General features: G+C 38.5%; 1 protein-coding gene across 7 annotated transcripts in view; it reads right to left on the minus strand.

Moving 5' to 3' along the window:
* Positions 1 to 15,290, minus strand: part of LOC127659275 (unconventional myosin-Ib-like) — a 130,923-nt gene extending 115,633 nt beyond the window's left edge. For all 7 annotated transcript variants that reach the window (XM_052149023.1, XM_052149021.1, XM_052149022.1 and 4 more), the window contains exon 1: positions 15,113 to 15,290. The gene's annotated coding sequence lies outside the window, so the exon portion shown is untranslated. The remainder of the gene's footprint in view (positions 1 to 15,112) is intronic.
* Positions 15,291 to 20,554: the final 5,264 nt, after the last annotated feature.

The following is a 20,554-nucleotide window of genomic DNA, read 5'->3' on the forward strand; positions in this document are numbered from 1 at the left end:
AGTTTATAGCTCTTGATGAACAGACGTTGTCTGTGGTCGAGAACTGAGGCTTCACAAGACTCTTTGCACACACACGGTTACTCACTCCCCAGCCAAAAAATATTTTTCTTATGTCGCCCTGCCAGAAAAATACAAGAAGGTATATTCACAAATTGATGCTCTCCTACATGACAGTGTGTAACACAAAAGCTTCAGAACAGACATCTGGAGCCCAGACATCAGTCCAATAACTATGCTCAGTTGACAGCACAGTGGACTGACACTAGCTTTAATCTCTGCTCTGTACGTCTGCATGTGCAAGAGCTCTCTGGCTCCCACAATGCTGCTGTTCGGTCTGCGGCCTTCGAAAGGATGCTCAGAACATGGAATATCCCAAAAAGTAAAGTCCATGTTTTCGTTAGGGATAATGCCAAAAATATTTCAAGATGCCATAGTTCGAAGTCTTCCCTTGATTTTACATAAACCTTTAACTGGTATGAATGGTGTTCTATCTCAGCACAGGATATAGTGGTCACCAGAAGTCAAATTGTTGGCCATTTTAAGCACTCGCATCTTGCATACTCGTGAATCTAAGATTTACAGGCTCAGATGGGACAGCCTGTGAAGTGGTTACAGGACATACCAACTAGATGGAACAGAACGTATTTAATGCGGTGTTCTCTTGCAGGACAGAAAAGTGTAATTGTTGCCTTCACAGCTGACTTGCCTGCAACATTCACTTCCTACTGATGGGGTCTAATAGACAACATCACATACCTGCTTAGTCCATTTGAAGAACTTACTAGAGAAGTTCTTCCTTCTACAGCTTTCACAGTGGATGTCTATAACTACTCTGAGACTCCTTTTAAAAACATGAGTCAAAACCATAAAAGCCATACTTCTCGTGTCTGTGGAGATGAGATCCGGACAGAATGGAACCCCTTTACTGAGTGGCCACAATTATTGATCCACTGTAAGAAATTCTAAATAAATGTATAATAAAAAAGTAAACGTACAGTTGAAGTCAGAGGTTTACGTACACTTAGGTTGAAGTCATTAAAACTTATTTTTTAACCACTCCACAGATTTAATATTAGCAAACTGTAGTTTTGGCAAGTCGTTTAGGACATCTACTTTGTGCATGACAAAAGTAATCTTTCCAACAATTGTTTACAGACAGATTTTTTCACTTTTAATTGACTATCACAATTCCACTCGTCAGAAGTTTACATATACCAAGTTACACCTTTAAGCAGCTTGGAAAATTTCACAAAATTTCACAAAAATATGTAATTTAATTAGGCAATTAGCAAATTAGCTTCTGATAGGAGGTGTACCTCTGAATGTATTTTAAGGCCTACCTTCAAACTCAGTGCCTCTTTGCTTGACATCATGGGGAAATCAAAAGAAATCAGTCAAGACCTACAAAAAATAAAAATATTTGTGGATCTCCACAAGTCTGGTCCATCCTTGAGAGCAATTTCCAAATGCCCAAATACCACATTCATCTGTACAAACAACAGTACACAAGAAGAAACACCATGGGACCACGCAGCCTTCATACCGCTCAGGGAGGAGACACATTCTGTCTCCTAGAGATGAACATATTTTGGTGTGAAAAGTACAAATCAATCCCAGAACAACAGCAAAGGACCTTGTGAAGATGCTGGAGGAAACAAGTAGGCAAGTATCTATATCCACAGTAAAACAAGTCCTATATCGACATAACCTGAAAAGCTGCTCAGCAAGGAAGATGCCACTGCTCCAAAACAAAAAGTCAGACTACAGTTTGCAAGTGCACATTGGGACAAATATCTTGCTTTTTGCAAGCCGAAGAACACCATCCCAACTGTGAAGCATGGGGGTTGCAGCATCATGTTGTGGGTGTGTTTTGCTGCAGGAGGGACTAGTGCAGTCCAAAAGGCATCACAAAATAGATGGCATCATGAGGAAGGAAAATTATGTGGAAATATTGAAGCAAAACCTCAAGGCATCAGCCAGGAAGTTAAAGCTCGGTCGCAAATGTGTCTTACAAATGGACAATGACCCCAAGCATACCTCCAAAGTTGTGGCAAAATGGCTTAAGGACAACAAAGCCCTTACCTCAATCCGATCAGAACTGAAAAAGCATGTGCGAGCAAAGGAGGCCTACAAACTGGACTCAGTTACACCAGTTCTGTCTGGAGGTGCTGACAGAGATGCTGCTTTTTGCAAAAAAAAAAAAAAAAAAAAAACACAAAAAAACACAAAAAAACCTTACCATACATGCTCAGATTTTTTTATACATGCTCAGACGTTTCTCGTATTTGTAAGAATCTCTTGTGGTATTTAGGCCCACTAGGTACCCATGCTGCGTGTCAGTGTTTTTTAACAATGTAAATGTTGTCTGCCTCAAATTTCCTGATCGGTGCACCACTATCAAGAAGTATGCACCAGAAGGCATTTTAGCTTCAGTATTCCCACTAAAACACTACCAACTACTTTGACATTTGCAAAGGATTTTCTGGGTTACACAATTGGACCATCCAGTGTTGTCAAACAGTGCATCAGGTCAGACACACTTGCCTGCTCATAATTGGATGCAGCTGATGTGCATTAGCAAATAAAGACATCATTGTTAAAGCCATATTTCAGATTTATCTCAGAGTTCCCAGCAATTGTTCATAAATCCATTAGATTAGCCGGAGTAGTATTTTTAGTCACCCGACTGCCCTAAAAAATTAAGTCACCATGTGCAACATCAGCATCAGTATTTCACTGGATTGCCCGGCTTACACTGTTCTGAATTGGCCCACATCCTCCGTATACTCCGGTTTTTACACGAAAGCTTAGCGTATGCGTGCAGTCGAACACTAGCCTTTCAAAATATATTTAATTTGACAGTGGGCGCATACCCAGGAGGTTGGAACATGTGTGATACGACTGCTATGACATACTGGACTATTTTTCTTCAGGAGTTCAGACACATAAAGTTGTCTTTATAGTCCTTCAGATTCAAGTTCAACATGCAGGTATCTCCTGACCTCCTCACACATGTACTCTTGACGTGCACATACACTGTTGTTGTTTCCACCTTTGTCTCCAGTTGTTTACATCTTCAAGCACTTCTTAGTGACAGCAATGGCTCAACTATGAGTGTTGCCACCTAGTGGACCCACTAAATGGTGCAAATAATTCCTCAGGCATGTGTATACTGCACGTTCGGGCCGCACATGTTCAGTGCTCGAGCATCCTGCTGATGGTGAAATTTACATCACACGTCCGGTCCGCATACGCCTAGCCATGTCTGACCACAGTTTACTTTTGGGCTTTACAATAAGGTTGTATTTGTTAACATGTCATAATGTGTAAACTAAAAGCAGAAAAAAAATTTTACCTCACATTTAGTGATGCCAGTAATGAAATTAAACAACACAATAGAGTTTATCCGAAAACAGAGTAGGGTTGTGTGGTTTACCGTTACTAACGAAGTATCACGATACCAAAACATTTAAACGGTACGATATCATTTTGTTGCTAATTTCAGTACCATAATACAGTATGCTGTCATTAGCAAAATGATACGAGATGTGGCAAATTTGAGATGAAATCAATGACAATTTGAAAATAAAAAACCTCTGGATATGGCCAAGTGTGATCATTAAAGAGCAGAAGGATGCAATTTAAGGAGGTGCGCTCTGCTCTGACATACTGCTAGTGCTTCATTTTCATGCAGTGCGTTTATAGTATCAACAGCTGTCAACACTTAAATGAACTCCTCGTGCTCTGTTATGCAGCATTTTTTTTTTACAAATAAATAAATAAAATGTACATTTTATTATATTTTTATTTGATTAAAAATGTAAGCATCAATTTGGCAAAACACCTTTTGATCACAAAATTGAATTAAAACATTTAACATGGAATCCAGAAATTTTTTTACGGAAAACGCATAATTTGTATCTGTAAGACTTTATGCAGTTCTTTGAATCGTAATTTTCTGTGTAATTTCATCAAAAATCTGAGGCTTTTTATTTGTTGATTAAAGTGTTGATTTAGTTTGTTTTGTGGAGTAACACTCCTTTGGGACAGTTGTGGATGAATCTGCACATTCCTTGTGCTTATGCCTCCCATGGTGTTTGTTTTTGGAGTATTTTTGTAGGACATTGGAAGGATTAGGTCATCTGCTGCACAAACTATAGGCTCTCTCTAAATGGAGGGATGGGGCAAAGCCATAGTGGCAATTTCGGAGTACTTGCGAGACTGTTCAGTGACCTGAAACACGTTCTGCAAGTCTGCACCATTTCCAGGGTAAGCCCTCTGATTGACTTCTCCAATCCCACAGGAGCCACACTTGGCAGACTGGAAAGCATACCTGGATCCCATCTCCAGGACTTGTGATTCTTTTCTTACAATATCATAAAAACTAATAGTAATGGTAAATTCAGTTTTTGTGTCAGGTCAATGCGGTTTCATAAATCAATCAAGCCTCTTGGTTTGCTAAGTAAGCTATTGTTAACTTCTGCGAAGCACTCATAATAGATTGGGCATGTCCAATAGAAGCCTATATGAAGATTACAAGCTTTCAAAGACATGTCTTAACAATTCTCTCAGTCAAAGATTTGTACTGAAAATAGGCATATTTTCAAGAGCATTGAAGCCTTATAAGGAGGGTTTACAAGGCTACAGACAATAAGTTTAATCAAGCATCACATGGCAGCTGCATTTTAATTCCTTGTCATCAATGATTTCCAATTGAACCTTGCTGCAACCTTTAAGCAAGGGAGTTGCTTTCGCAATTTCAATTTCTATCAATGCATGTGTTTTCTAGAATATTACCATCTCATCCCAACAGGGCTGCACCTTAAAAGTCGACCAAATGTTAGTAGATGAGACGTGTCTTTGTTGAACAAGTTTTGATTGGTTGGTCGCAGAAAAAAAAACTCTGTATTACCGCTGGTTGGACGCTAGGTGGTACTATGGGGTAATTTTCGAAAAGGGCCTACACAATAAAGCAATTTGTATTTATTTTAACAAAAAATTTGAATGAAACTGGAAAAAATAAGTGCAATTAAAATGTGTGTTGTTCAACTTTGGAAAGATGGCTTTATAACAGTTGTGAAGGGCAACATCTCTCTGGCACAGAACCTACTTCATCTGTGCATTCTCTACCGGTCAGGTATTTCTTTATCCTGGAAAATGTGTGAATACATTTGTTTTGTTACCTTCTTCACAGAAAGAAAGACAGACTGAAAAACAGAGAGAAAAAGAGAGAGATAACTATATCCAATTACATCGGCAACCCCCGCCGGGCTGAGGGATCAGTGAATACATTTTTTATATAATGATTTTGCATTGAAAAATCAATTATTTAAAAAATAAAAAACTTCAAATACATTTCTAAATTCAAATTGCACTCAAAACAAAATGAAAAAGTAATTAAAATAATGAAGTGATCGAAAAAATTTATATATAAGTAACCACCTTTCCATTTAACGTCAGACAAGTATCTGTCTAAAAATGTATTAATAATATTACTTACACAAATGAAGACTTAAAAACAATAATAAATGTAAAAATAATAATTACAATGATGATAATCACTGAAATATAAATCATGTCCTTAAATCATGGTTATTTTATGTTTTAATCACAGATGTATAGACTGCATATTTGGGGTCTCAATGAACTGATCTGTGGAAATAAAGTGAACTGAACTCAAAATACCTCTTGAGCTGAGATGTCTGAGGTCATTTGCAACACTCATAGAAGATACTATTCTTGCATTTATCTGCTGCCAGCCAGCGGATGCGTTGCAAGAGTGAAGAATGTGAGCTCTCTCTGAAAGTGATTTATTAGGACACAAGCTGGATCAGGAGCCAGCAAAGACAGCAATTATACATCATCAATAAGGGTTTACTCTGCGATTTGGTTCGATTGCATTCATATTAGCAGCGAACCGCACTGGAGTTCGCATGAACCGTAACCCAGACCACATTTTCAAGTGCACTCTGGTGCGGTTCACGGGTGCTCACTAGAGTTTGGAAAACAGTGTTTACACCACCCAAACGAACCAAATTTTGACGTCAATAGAACCTGGGTTCTGATAAAAAAAAATGTAGACCCCCGTTTATACCTGTATTTAGCACTGATGATCGGATCACTAAAAACGTGTCTTAATGCCATATGTAAATGGGGTCTATTAATGATTAATAACTCCCCTTATTCCCCTAGACCCCCAACTGCTGCTACCTCTTGAATGTCATCTATTGCAGTAGTTCTTAAATGATAAGTTAAACGATAAAGGCTGACTGGAAGCTGCAGTGTGTGAGAGAGAGAGATTTACAGACAGCTGTCCGACACCTTTGTGTGTTTGTCTTTTAGTTTAGTTCTTCATTAAACTATTATTTATATCGTCAAGCTGGTTCTCGCCTCCTCCTTTCCATTAATCCCTTTACACTTTTGCCAAAATCCAGGAAGGAGGAGGGATGTGCAGTAGAGTCCTCGCTAGTACTGTCCACCCCAACGGAGCAGCCACGGCCATCTGCCGGGGGACGGAGGAGATCGACCACCTGGAAGCGGAGGAATGGCCACTGGCCGCAAGCGGTGGAGGGGCTCCCAACCAACCACCTGAAGTGGTTACCGCTGCCACACCTTTGTGTGTTTGTCTTTTTGTTTAGTTCTTCATTAAACTATTATTTATATCGTCAAGCCAGTTCTCGCCTCCTCCTTTCCATTAATCCATTTACACTTGCATAGTTTTGTTCATGGTTTGTGAATGAGGGTATGTCACACCGCACGCAACCTGACCATCTTGGCATGAATGTGTGCCAAAATACTGTAGAGTTTGATAAAGTTGAGAAGCCTACTTTTTTTGCTATCCTACTATGCGTGATTGTATGGTTCTTTGCATTAGGCATTTCTTTCTCTGCTGTCGGCGAACCAACAGACCTGTGACCCATATCTGGGTTGCAAACCACCAGTGTTTTCATCCAAAATCACTATCATTTTACGTAGTCTACCCTGGCTATCTGTTTCTTAACGCATTCAATATAAATACTCCTCAAAACATTTAAAGCTCTTAATGGTCTTGCCCCTCTGTACATTACATTTACGCATTTGGCAGAGGCTTTTATCCAAAGCGACTTACAGTGCACTTATTACAGGGACAATCCCCCCCGGAGCAACCTGGAGTTAAGTGCCTTGCTCAAGGGCCCAACAGTGGCATCTTGGTGGTGCTGGGGCTTGAACCCCCGACCTTCTGGTCAGTAACCCTGAGCCTCAACCACTGAGCCACCACTAAAGTTTTAACTTAGGAAGAGTTCAGAAATCAATATTTGGTGGTAACCCTGATTTTCAATCACAGCTTTCAATGCAGATTGGTATGCACTCTATCACTTCTTCCCATTGATGTTAGGAAAATGTATGCCACTCCTGGTGCAACAGTTCAAGCAGCTCGTCTTTGTTTGATGCCTTTTGGCCATCCATATTCAGGATCGTGATGATCTAGGGGTGCTTCAACAAGGCTGGAATCTGGCAGATTGGATGGAAGACCATCAGATCAATCCACAGCCATCCACCGGAAGACGGAGTTGCCCGGCCGCAAAGGGAGAAGGGGCTCCTAACCGACCGCCTGGAGTGGTCGAACCGCTGCCAGGGGCGGGGGAGACCCCTTCTGTTTCCCGAGAACGAGGCGGGGCGTTCCGTCCACCAGGGTCCGGAAGACTGCCTCCGATCAGTCCGGGGAGGCGATGCTGTTGTCCATATGAGTTTGGAGGAGTGGCCGAGGACAAAGCTACGGCGTATCAGAGTACCGGAGAGTACGTTTTTTTTTCTCTCTCTCTCTCTCTCTCTCCCACTACCACTCTGTGTTGGCCATTCCCTCTCTTTTTTAAAAAGTAGTTTTTTACTTGGCATGATCGCCATTACAGAGTTAAGTTGCCACATTTTGTTTTGTTTCTCTCCCCTTGTCCCCTCCCTCATCCAGGTAGACGGGGATGACCTGCCGGCAGATGGGGCATTTGGATCCTCCCCTGGGAAAAAGGGGGTGTATGTCATGTTATGGGCTCCCCGGCCTGAGAGAACAAGGGAGGAATGTGACAGGGTGGAGCGCATTAGCCTGATTAGGGGCCGGGTGTGTAGCATCACGACCTGGCCCCTAATCAGGCTAATCAAGCCTCAGAGAGGGATAAAGGCAGGCTGGAGACTGCAGTGAGACAGAGAGAGATATACGGGTAGCTGTACGACACCTTTGTGTGTTTGTCTTTTTGTTTAATTCCTTATTAAAATATTATTTATATTGTCAAGCCGGTTCTCACCTCTTCCTTTCCCCTTTAACCCCTTTACAAAGTAGCAATACAAAATGTCCAGATTTAGAAGTTGTTTGAGGGTATAAAAAGGTTGACTAAATAACGCCATTCAAAATGCTTTATAGGAGCAGACAGTCACTACTGAAATCTTTTTGGTGCGTTTCCCATTTCCAAGGTAACGGCAACTTCTCTAATTGGTGGATTGCACTTCAGGATTATGGGTAGTGTAGTTTTTCACTGAGAATTAAGCAATTAAATAATTTTTTTTTTTAAATAATAAAAAAAAAAACTAAAAACACTGATTTATGGCTTCTACAAAAGAAACTATTTCAAAAGTCTAATCTCTTCTTATTTTGGTGGCAACACACTTATTCATGCCGTTTAAATAATGTTTTGCTTTCTGGTTAGCCTATATTGGTTAAAGCCTCTGGTTTTGGCTAAAGATAAATAATTAGATATTCTGCAAAGTCAAATAGTGGCAAGTTGTAGTGAACAAAACATCTTTCACCATCAACCAGGTCCGGTAAACCCATTAGGCGACATCGCTTCGGGGGCACCTATCTACCGAACCAATTTTATCATCTGTCCATTTCGGTGTCGAACAAAATGCACGCTGTGCATTCCTATAACGTGTTGTGGCACCCCCCACGGAACATATATATAGTCTGTGTACTAAATGACTTACTACCCTTACTGTTTCAGTTATATCTGTGTATGGCAAAAACAGTGAGAGAATTATGGATAGTATGCTATTGTGAACATGGCCATAGACTCATGAGCATGGGGCTCGTGAATCGGAGCAATGCCCAATGCATGAAATAATCACTCTTTTGAATCGTTCTTCTCAATTAATTTGTCTAACGTCCAGGCTGAATCGTTTTGAATCGCTTAGTCTCGCAGTAAAACATTAACGGGATGCTTTAGAGGACAAAAACAACGCTGTCTGAAGTGGATATTTACTTAATTTATTCAAACAAAACCTGCAACTGCATTCAATCATCATATGAGTGCAGTCTGTGAACGATTGTGTACTGCAGGTAAAGACATTTTCTAAATAAAAATTTATCAAATACTAACATTACATAAAAGCACTTAAAAGTACCAAACATTAACAACCCAATGCCATGTTTATTGAACATGTTCCTTGGAGTAGCCTACCATATAAACACCATTATATATTATACATTTACCCAGGTTTTACCATATTGTACCATCACTGTACCATGATACTGCCACAGCAGGCTTTTGAGAAAGGTAACTTTGATAAACTTCATCTTGTGCTGTGTAATGTGAAAATGTGAAAATGTGTCAATATGTTTTTAATCCATAGTTTTATTAATGCAACACAATATATGTACGATACTAAAGAAAATGTTCAAATGATGCTCCTAAAATTACCAGAAATGTATGTTTTGGTGTCGTTTTTGGAAAAACAATAAAATAAAAAAATAAATATCATGGTACAATATATTGTGAAATTGATGAGCCCCAGATTCCCCAGTAATGATGAAAGCCTATAAATGTCCCTGCAGTGAAACAGACTGTACAACGTGTACAGATCTTTAGGGCAGCGCACCTCTGCTTTTTTTTTTTTTTTAACATCTTCGACCACTTGGTTTTGTTTACGTGCACTTTGCATTAAGTTTATTTCTTTATATGATACCCAATTCTAATGCTTACTTAAGCCATAACATTCACTTGCTTATGTCCTACCAACATTGTTTATATTAATGTTTTGCTAGATTTAATTTATACCCATTTGTGATGCATTTAATTATGTTTTAATTTGTCCTTTTTTTATGTAAAATATAATACATAACCCTCTAATCATTTTTATCAGGCAGGGGTGACTGAAGGGTCTCGCCTTGGGTGCAAAATTGGGTAGGACGGCACTGTTGTCAACAGCCAAGCATTTATGGTTTACATTGGATCTGCAAATCTAGTAGATACAAAGACCTAGAGGAACTGACTCTACTGTATAAAGTCTTGGTAGCCCCAGAGACCCAACCTTCTCAAAAAGTCAACATTTCTTTTCAGTCTTTACAGAAATCCGTTAGAACGGCAATAACATCACAACACATAACATGATGAGTGATGTGATGTGGAGTCTGTTGACTGTCGTTTGCAAAGCACCTTTCTAGAGAAGAGTGCTGCACAGTAGGCGTTCAGTAGGTGGACTAATGCATTTGCTCGAAGTGGGGTGAGCGAGGTGCAATGGGACAAGTACAGAAAGCACATTACATAAAGTACCTGCACTTTCTAAATGGCTCACTGCTACAGAAAAAAAAAAAAGAGATTTCATGTGAATTTCTTGTTTTATGAAAACTGAAATATCTAATATACCAACAGAGAAATACCTGCCACATCTTGGTATTCACTATTTATGGTTAAGGGAATTACACAGAAACTTATAGAAAACTACAGTTACCTAGACAGCTCATAAAACCTCTGGTTTCCAGTTACATTGATTCAATTAATTAAACCCAATATGAGCAGTTTTTTGGCTCTAACTTTTGGCCATGGGCAGTTTCCATAGACTGTAAACTAGGTTATGAGTGTGAGACGAATTCCTCAGGAAGCAATATGAGGTTATAACATGAAAGGAGACCGTTTAGGCCTATGATTTTTCCACCAAAGTTCTGACTTTTGTGCACTGTATACAGTTTAAAAAACAACTTCTGTGTTTAACATAAAGGAAAATGTCTGTCTTTATTTCAAAAGGGACATTGTATAAATGATTTTAACAACTAGCTCTCCCATCAATCATTTCTAAAATCATACATTCCAATAAGGAAGTCTCCAAAGCACTAGTTAGGCTACTTATTAATAAAACCACAGTTTTTAGTGCCCTAGTACAAAAACTGATAATCAAATTAGTCCAAATGGTGACTGTGGCAGCGGGGGCGTGGTCAAGCGCCCGTCCGGGAGAGAAAAGCGGTAAGGGCGCTCACACCTGAGCTAAATTATGTCTAACACCTGTCTCTAATTGCAGTAGCTTGAGGAGAGCGACATAAAAAGCAGCAGCAACAGAGCCCAGGGGAGAGCCCGACATGAAGGCCAAGAAGCTAGTGTGTTGTATTAGTGTTTGAATTAGTGTGTGAATTAGTGTGGGAGAATTAAAAACAACCTTACCTGAATCCTGTTGCTGTTTCCGGCCCTTCCTCAGTGGAAACTCGTTACAGTGACAATCACAAGAATCATGCGTTTTAAATTAAATGTACATTTCTATTTAACTTTTAAATTTTATTATAAAATTAAGTGGTTCTCGATGGTTGCTAGGGTGTTGCTACAGCGTTTCTAGGGTTTTCTGGGAGGATGTCAGGGTGTTCTGAGGTATTTTAAGCATGTTGCTATGTGGATTTTAGTCTATTACAATTTGGTTGCTAGGGTGTTGCTACAGCATTTCTAGGTGGATACTAGGGTGTTCCGTGTGATTTTAAGCACATTGCTAGTTGTTGTTTGGGGATTCTAGGTGGTTGCTAAGGTGTTGTTAGAGCGTTCTAGAGTTTTCTGGGTGTATGTTAGGGTGTTTGGAGTGGCTCTTAATGAGTTGCTATGTGGATTTTAGGGTGCTCTAGGTGGTTGTTAGAATTTTTCTAATGTGGACATGAGTGCATTACAATATGGTTGTTAGGTGGTTGCTTGGATGTTGCTTAGGGTGTTCTGTCTGGATGCTAGGATGTGACTGGGGAGTTTCTAGGGTGTTCTGGGTGGTTTTAGTGCCTTCAAATGTGGTAGTTAAGGTTGTTAGGGTTTTTCTAGGAGGATGCTAGGGTTGTTGCTACAGCATTTTTAGGGTGCTCTGGGTGGGTGCTATGGTGTTCTGAGTGACTTTAAGCGTGTGGTTGTTCAGATTGTTTCTAAAGTGTTCTGGGTGAATTCTATGGTGATCTGAGTCATTTGCAGCATGTTGCTATGTGGTTGTTAGAGTTAGGGCTACTAGGGTCAATGCCCAAGGATTTTTCTAGTGTGTTCTGGGTGGTTTTGAGCACATTGCTATGTGGTTGCACGGGTGTTGCCAGAGTGCTTCTAGGCTGTTCTGGGTGGATGCAAGACTGTTTTGAGTGTTTTTTAGTGCATTGCAATATGTTTGTTAGGGGGTTCTATGTTGTTGCTAGGGCATTTATTGTGTGTTCTGGATGGATGCTAGGGTTTTCTGAGTGATTTTAAGTGCATTACTATGTGGTTGTTAAGGGGTTCTAGTTGGTTGCTAGGGTGTGGCTAGAGTGTTTATAGGCTCTTCAGAGTGGATCCTAGGCTGTTCTGATTGGTTTTTAGCACATTGCTATGTGGTTCTAGGTGGTTGTGAATTAGGGCTGCAACTAATGATAATTTTTATAATCGACTAATCTAACAATTATTAGAATGATTATTCGACTATACGGGCAATTATTGTAATGATTAATCATTAGCTCTTAACAGACTATTCAGCTTGTGCCCGATTTAAAAGGATGTATTACACGTGCTTACTAATAATAAAGTGGACAAAATCATCTTTAAAAAATACCTATAAAATGACATGCCCTAAATTAAAGGAAAAAAACATTTTTTTTATTAAGTTTAATTGAGTAAGAATTCATCACAAAAAATATTATTGTTATAGTATAGTTACAGTATAATGTTATCAAGGACTTAGATATTTTTAAATATTTGTATTTTTTATATTATTTTCAACATTCTCAGATAACAATTTTTTCTTCTGCAGTATAGCTGCTTAAGTAAATGTTTGTGGTTTTAAAATTTTTAGAGTTTTAGAAAATTATATTGGAAAACAAGCCAAAACAAAATCAAAAACTTATATTGTTGCAGTGTATTATGGGGCAAAGACTACCCTCTCTCACCTTTCTGCTCACTTCAATCCATCTTTAACTCACAACATTTGTTTTTTTTAAATGAGATCAAACAACTATTCGACAACGAAATTGTAGACGATTTTTTACTGCCAAAATTTCAATTAAATGTATTGGTTCAAGTGAATGTGCAGAAAAAACAAACACTCATTCAAGAACGTGCATTTATTCTGTGCATGGACAGAGTGAATATAAGCGTCTAAAATGTTTGTGTACAGTTCAGTTGAATGATAAAGTTAACAATCTTTAACTTGATGATGTTGATCTGAATGTATAAAGCAAGCTGTCTGCTGAAATAACGAAAAATAACCACAAATCTAACAACAAAGCTAAAATAAAAGCTCATGTCAATTAGACACACATGGAAGTTGCGTTCGTTACTACAGCAACAATAGGCCGCGGGCACTTCTCAGAATCATCATTGGCCAGTAGAAAGAAAAGCAAAACTGTAGCGCTTTTTTTTTTAATTAAGATACATGCCCTCACGTCATACAGAATAACATTATTAAGAATAATGAATAAATAAAATCTAATTTTTATTGTTTTTCAATATCCTGATGGTAATGTTGTAAGAAACAACAACACTCAAAAATGCACTGTTTGTTCCAAGAAAAAGTTAAAGCCCTATAAAGGCAGCGAATTATAGCAACATGGAGTGATATTTTCAACAAATAAATAAATCCTTCCATTTATGCTGAAATTTCAATCACCAGATAAGACAACATGAAGAAAAAAAGAGAACAAGAGAGGTTTTTTACTATTCAATGAATAAAAGTTTAGGAGTAGTTGAGAAAGTGCATGATAATATTTACATTTAGGCCATCTATCCATGGAAGTATTATTTAAATAAAGTTAATTAAAGGTGCACAGTCACTTTTTGTTTGTATCATCTTGGACTTGCAGTGACACCTAGTGGCCTGGATGCAGCATCATTCAAAGTCAGTAGTTTTCAGTTACAGATGCCATTGTAGAAATTAACTTTGAAAATCAGCCATGATTAATTTAATCCAAGATTGAAAGTGTCCAATAATGAGAAGGCTGTTCTGCATAGATTATATGGTGTTTGAGGGATTTTAGCACGTTGCTATGTTACTAGGGTGTTGCTAGGGCGTTTTTAGGGTGTTTAGGGTGGTTGCTGACTAGCATTAAAAAAAAAAAAAATAATAATAATAAAACTATCACCCTCAAATGTTATTCTGGTCCCTCATTCAGTGCACATTTGTGGGATTTTCTAGGTCCACCAGGAGAAAATCCAAAATGTCATCAAGAAAATATGTAACAGCACACCTCTCCTCTACAATTTGCGGCACCACTCATGTCTGCAATACAAGTTTGATCCTTGAAGTAAGAGCTTTGTACAAATATGAGCAATAGTAGGAACTGATGCTTGCATTAGTGAAGAACAATAGGCAATAAAAGTTGTGCAAGGACTCTCTTTGTTAAATCCTTCTCGAAGTCAACAGTCTTCATGGTTATTTGGCTTTGCCATTCAACTGAAGAGCATTAACACACCGAGTGTCTGTCTGCTGCCATCTACACCATCCATGCAAATATTATTATTATTACCCACCGTTGCGCTCTATATCCTCCTTATCATAAAGTCTCAGATGAAAGGCCCAGAACTCCTTCGTCCCCAGTTCAGATACATTTAAACTCAGCCAACCGGCTTGCACTTATAATGTGAAGAAAGGTTTAATTAATTTGACTTTCTTGCGAATTAACGCGACTGAGAGCTCATGCGTTTCAGGTCCACGTGGTATGTTAGTTTAATTTAAAACCTGTCCATCAGTATTACAACATAAACTGAAGTTACAAAGTTTACAAGGAGACCATAGAGATTCAAATGAAACCAATCACACTTCGCGTCCTCTCTTATAAATACCGTAAATTAACGAATGACTAAACCGACAAATATTTAAAGCATTCAAATTAGTCAATGCATGCATTTCATTCTGACACCATAAGCAACTTCGAATGAATGAAAACAGAACTTACCTCGGCACTTTAGTGTAAAATGTCCTTTTTAATCCACTCTTGGAAACAAAGCGATATCCAGCTCCAGGTAAATTTTGAGTTGGCGATTCGTGTGTCCCGTTCCCTGCGCTATTGTGAGCGTGTATCCCGTAAGAAGTCTCGGGATGAGTCTATCGTTCAGTGAGGAGGCTGACTGAGAGACTACAGCACCAAGAACACGGGGGGAGAAGTACCAAGGGGAGTCAAACTGTGATAATCACTTTATTCCAGAAAAACGCCCATCATATCATCTCCAACCCCTTGAACTATTCCCACAACTCTCAGCATACGTAAAACCAGTCGTAACACTGCCATCGTGCGTCGTCTTGATGAAGTCCACCACTGTAGCGTAAAACAGGAGTTTGAGCGGTGTACAAATAATTGAGCATACTGTATTTACCAGAAACATTCACTGTAACTCACAGTATATTAGAACACATTTACATTTACAACTCAACAACTCTACTATAGGTTTAGACAAGGTCTCTCTAGCAATTCTTTTAGATTATTATAATTAATATAATTTTTTTATATGTTACAAATATCTGTCTAACTTCACTACTTTCAGGCTGTAACCACAATATTAGCGTTATATTTGTTTTGTACAGCAGAAAGGTACATTTTAAGGAGCATACGAGTAATTTATCCCCTGATGCATACTTAGAAGAATATACCAAATTATAATAATTAATAAATAATCATTTTTAACAGTTGTACAGTAATACAGGATTTTGATAATTCTGGATAATAGACAACACCTTAGCAATTTTTTTATATGAAAACATTAATTAATAACTAGAGAAGTAAAGTTCGTCAGGATAAACTTTAGGTTGGCTTGACAAAGCCTAGTCTGAAAGTTGATTGTGTCATGTATTCACCTGTAATTCCTTTTTTGTCCACTAGGTGTAACTAGTTCTCTTTTTTTGTTTCCCTTTGTGTTCTGTTTTCCCGCAATTTTTTAATGTCATTGATTTCACCTTTGTCTTGTTTTGTACTATCAGTTGTTTTGTACCTCAGTTCCCTTGTTTGTCACTTGGTTTTGAGTGTGCTTGCCATCAGTCCCTAGTGTTGCTCCTTTGCCTGCCCTGTTACTATGTGGATTGTATTAAAAAACAAAAAAACATTTCCCCTTTTTTGGTTTTAAAGAGTTTATGGATGTTTCCATTTCACATTTTCTTCCTTGGATTCAAAAGATTTGTATTCTACAAATACAAAGTGGTTAGTCAGTGCCACTCCCTGACCGGAGACCAGGGTTTGAGACCGGCTCATGATTGATTGATTGATTGATTGATAGATAGATAGATAGATAGATAGATAGATAGATAGATAGATAGATAGATAGATAGATAGATAGATAGATAGATAGATAGATTCTACTTGGTTGCTAGTGTGAGTTCATTTGGTTGCTATGCAGTTAGCAGGGTGATACTCAAAAGGCACCTTGCTTGACTGAGTAAATTACAGAACCAGGAAGTCTCTACAATATTACAGATATATGTGATTTGTTACTTGGTTGCTAGGGTAACCCCATCTGGTTGATAGGCAGTTACCAAGGTGGCACAAAAGGCTCCTTGCTTCCCTGAGTCAAATGAACGAAACCAGACATTTCTGCAATGTTCTGGTGCAGAGATAAGTTATTTATATTTATTTATATTCTCAAACGTTCATCGTTATATTCATCGTTCATCGTTATATCCATCGTTCATCGTTATATCCTTTGTCATTTTCAGGTTTTTCCGCTTTTCTACTGTTTCATCTGCGTGTATTTTACCTGTTGCTGCTGGCGCCTAGCTAGAGTCTGTGTTTGTAGCCTGCTAGTTTTTTTTTAGCATCGCTTATATATCTGTTTTCAGCATTTAATCCTTAACATCTGCCATTTTTAAGCACACATCGGGTTTCCCCTCGTATTATTTTCTTATCGCGATTCAACTGCACGTATATTCCACCTGCATCCACGTTCTATTTTTATCACGATTAAACTGCATGCATTTTTTCAGCGCGCACCCGTTTATTTCTCTTCTGCGGTACACAGATTATTGCATCGATCTCAAAGCACCGCTTCTCAAGAACAACCACCAACAACAACAAACAATTTTGACTTTTTGTAAGTCATGGCATTCGCTCATGTTATTTCTTCCTGCATTGCATGTCACATGTTTACAATAGCCTCCTCCGACAGCAGTGAGGGATTCACGTGATAAATGTAAGGAATTAGTCAGGCTGACGGAGAAGGTTAAGGTTAAAGTTAGAGACCTCATTTGAATGCTAGTGGAGGTCATTGAGAAAGAGAAGCCGTTAGATACTGTTTCGGATGCGAGTAGTACAGAGAGCAACATACACACTTTGGTTCCGGCTGTAGAGCCCCTGCAGCAGGGCATCTGGGTGACATCTTGGCGGCATACTCTCTCAGCAAAGAGACCCCACTCTCCTGTTCCTGTTAGGGTTTCCAATCGATTCTCTCCACTCAGTGATACACACTCTGAGAATCATGTTGAAAGAGCCCTTGTTATTGGTGATTCTATTGTAAGGAATGTGGAAATGGGAGACTCAAGCCACTATTGTTAATTGCATTTCGGGGGCCAGAGTGTCTGACATCAAATCAAATTTACAAGTGCTGGCTAATGCTAAACGTAGATTTTCTAAAATTGTTATCCATGTCGGCACTAACGACGTCTGGTTCGCCAGTCGGAGATCACTAAAGATAATGTTAAAGAGGTGTGCAAATTTGCAAAAACTATGTCAGACACAGTAATATGCTCTGGTCCCCTCCCTGCTCGTCGTGGTGATGAGGTTTATAGTAGATTAGTATCACTGAATGGCTGGATGTCTGAGTGGGGTCTGAACGGAACGTGCCGCTCTCCTCTCTAGTAATTTGGCTCATAATCATAATAATGATAGTATTTGACTAACTGGGGCCCAGGTCAGGAAGCAGACAAACTGGTTAATCCGAACATCTGCTAGCTGCCTTGAGACATCACACAGGTCACATAAACTACAACACATAGACTGTATCACCTAGATATCTCATAGAGACTGTGTCTGTTCCACGAACTACGAAACACAATACCCTCACTAAACCATTTAGAAAAAATGTGATTAAGGTCAAACTTGAAAAAAAAATAAATAAATACATATCATATAAAAATAGGGCTACTAATCATTAGATCTCTTTCTACCAAAGCACTAATTGTTAATGAAATGATTACAGATCATAGATTGGATGCGCTCTGTTTGACTGAAACCTGTCTTAAACCAGATGAATATATTAGTTTAAATTAATCTACTCCCCCAGGTTATTGTTATAAACATGAGCCACGTCTGAAGGGTCGAGGAGGAGGTGTTGCTACAAGTTTTTGGTGTTACTCAGAGGACAGGATATAAATGTAAGTCTTTTGAACTAATAATGCTTAATGTGACACCGTCAGATATAAATAAAAAATCTCTGTCGTCTTTTGTCCTTGCTACAATGTATAGATCACCCGGGCCTTATTCTGATTTCCTTGGTGAATTTGCTAATTTCTTTTCAGATCTTGTAGTTCCTGTAGATAGAGCTTTAATCGTTGGTGACTTCAACATTCACATAGATAATGAAAATCATACATTGGGATTAGCATTTATCGATATTCTTAACTCTCTTGGAGTCAGACAAAATGTAACCGGACCAACTCATTCGCTAGATTTAATTCTCTCATATGGATTTCATGTTGATAATATAGAAATTCTGCAGCAGAGCGATGACATCTCGGATCTCGTCTCTTGTATGCAGCAATCAGCTAATGTTACTCAATCTACACCACGCTATCATTCAGGTAGAACTATTCTTTCGACCACTAAAGATAGCTTCACTAATAATCTTCCAGATCTATCTCATACACTCAATAAACCCCAAAGCCCAGAAGAACTTGATGAAATAACAAAAAATATAAATGCAGTCTTCTCTAGCACTCTTGATATTGTCGCCCCACTTCAATTAAAGAAAATTAATGCAATAATCCCAGCACCATGGTACAATGATCACACTCATGCTCTCAAGAGAGCAGCTCAGAAAATGGAGCGCATGTGGAAAAATAAAAACTTAGCATATTTAATAATAATAATTAATAAAATAATAAGTATTTTGTGGTGCATGGAAGGATAGTGTCTGTAGATACAGACAGGCACTAAAAGCTGCCAGGTCAGCATATTTTAGTAAACTCATTGAAAATAACCACAACAATCCTAGATGTTTATTCAGTACTGTGGCTAAATTGGTAAGGAATAAAGCCTCAACCGAACCAGATATTCCTTTGCAGCACAAGAGTAATGACTTCATGAATTTCTTTCCAGATAAAATTGAAATAATAAGAAATAAAATTGGAATTATGCAATAATCTGTCATAGCACCTCAGAAAACAGTGTCTAATAATTTTCCTCACGTGCAACTTCAACCCTTCTCTGTCAAAGGTCATGAAGAGCTAACAAAACTTATCGAAACATCAAAAGCTACAACATGTTTTTTAGATCCTATACCAACTAAGCTCTTAAAAGAGGTATCCCCTGTAATTTCAGAACCTCTTCTTAATATTATTAAGTCCTCGCTATTCTTAGGACATGTCCCAAGAAACTTTAAAATGGCAGTTATCAAACCGCTTATTAAGAAGCCACAACTTGATCTTAGAGAACTGGCTAATTATAGACCGATTTCAAATCTTTCAAATTTACGATTTCAAAGGTAGTATCCTCCCAAATATGTTCATTTCTACAGAGAAATAGTATATATGAAGAATTTCAGTCAGGATTTAGGCCTCATCACAGTGCAGAGACTGCACTTATCAGAGTTACAAATTACTTGCTTTTATCAATTGATCGCGGCTGCATTTCTGTTCTAGTGCTTTTAGATCTTAGAGCTGCATTCGACACCATAGATCACAACATTCTCTTGAATAGGCTGGAGAATTATGTTGGCATTTGTGGAGTTGAATTAGCATGGTTTAGGTCATATTTAGCAGACCTCTACCACTTTGTTTATGTAAATGAGGAATTGTCAAACCAATGGTTCTTTCAAACTAGCCTAACAAGCTGAGCCACATTTTGCCTTCAGAATTGTTTACAAAAATTTACCATGTCAATACCCAACCAGCAAACTCAGAATGTTCCCCTAATGTTAGCATATTGTTTGGTAATTTTTGTGGGAACTAATTCCTAACATTCCAGGAACATTCTCTTTAGGATATATTGTTTTATAACCAAAATGTATGCTCACAGAATGCTGGTGAATAAGAATGTTACTTTGAAAAAAACAAGATTTTGTGAAATCTATAGACCAAACTAAATCTTTAATATCATCGTATTTATGTAATAGCTGTTGGCAGGGGCATAGTTATGCTGACCACTACCCCTGGAGTCGCAAGCTCGAATCCAGGTTGTGCTGAGTGACTCCAGCCA

The sequence above is a fragment of the Xyrauchen texanus genome, chromosome 18 (assembly GCF_025860055.1).
Source record: "Xyrauchen texanus isolate HMW12.3.18 chromosome 18, RBS_HiC_50CHRs, whole genome shotgun sequence".
In the NCBI taxonomy this organism is placed as follows: Eukaryota; Metazoa; Chordata; class Actinopteri; order Cypriniformes; family Catostomidae; genus Xyrauchen; species Xyrauchen texanus.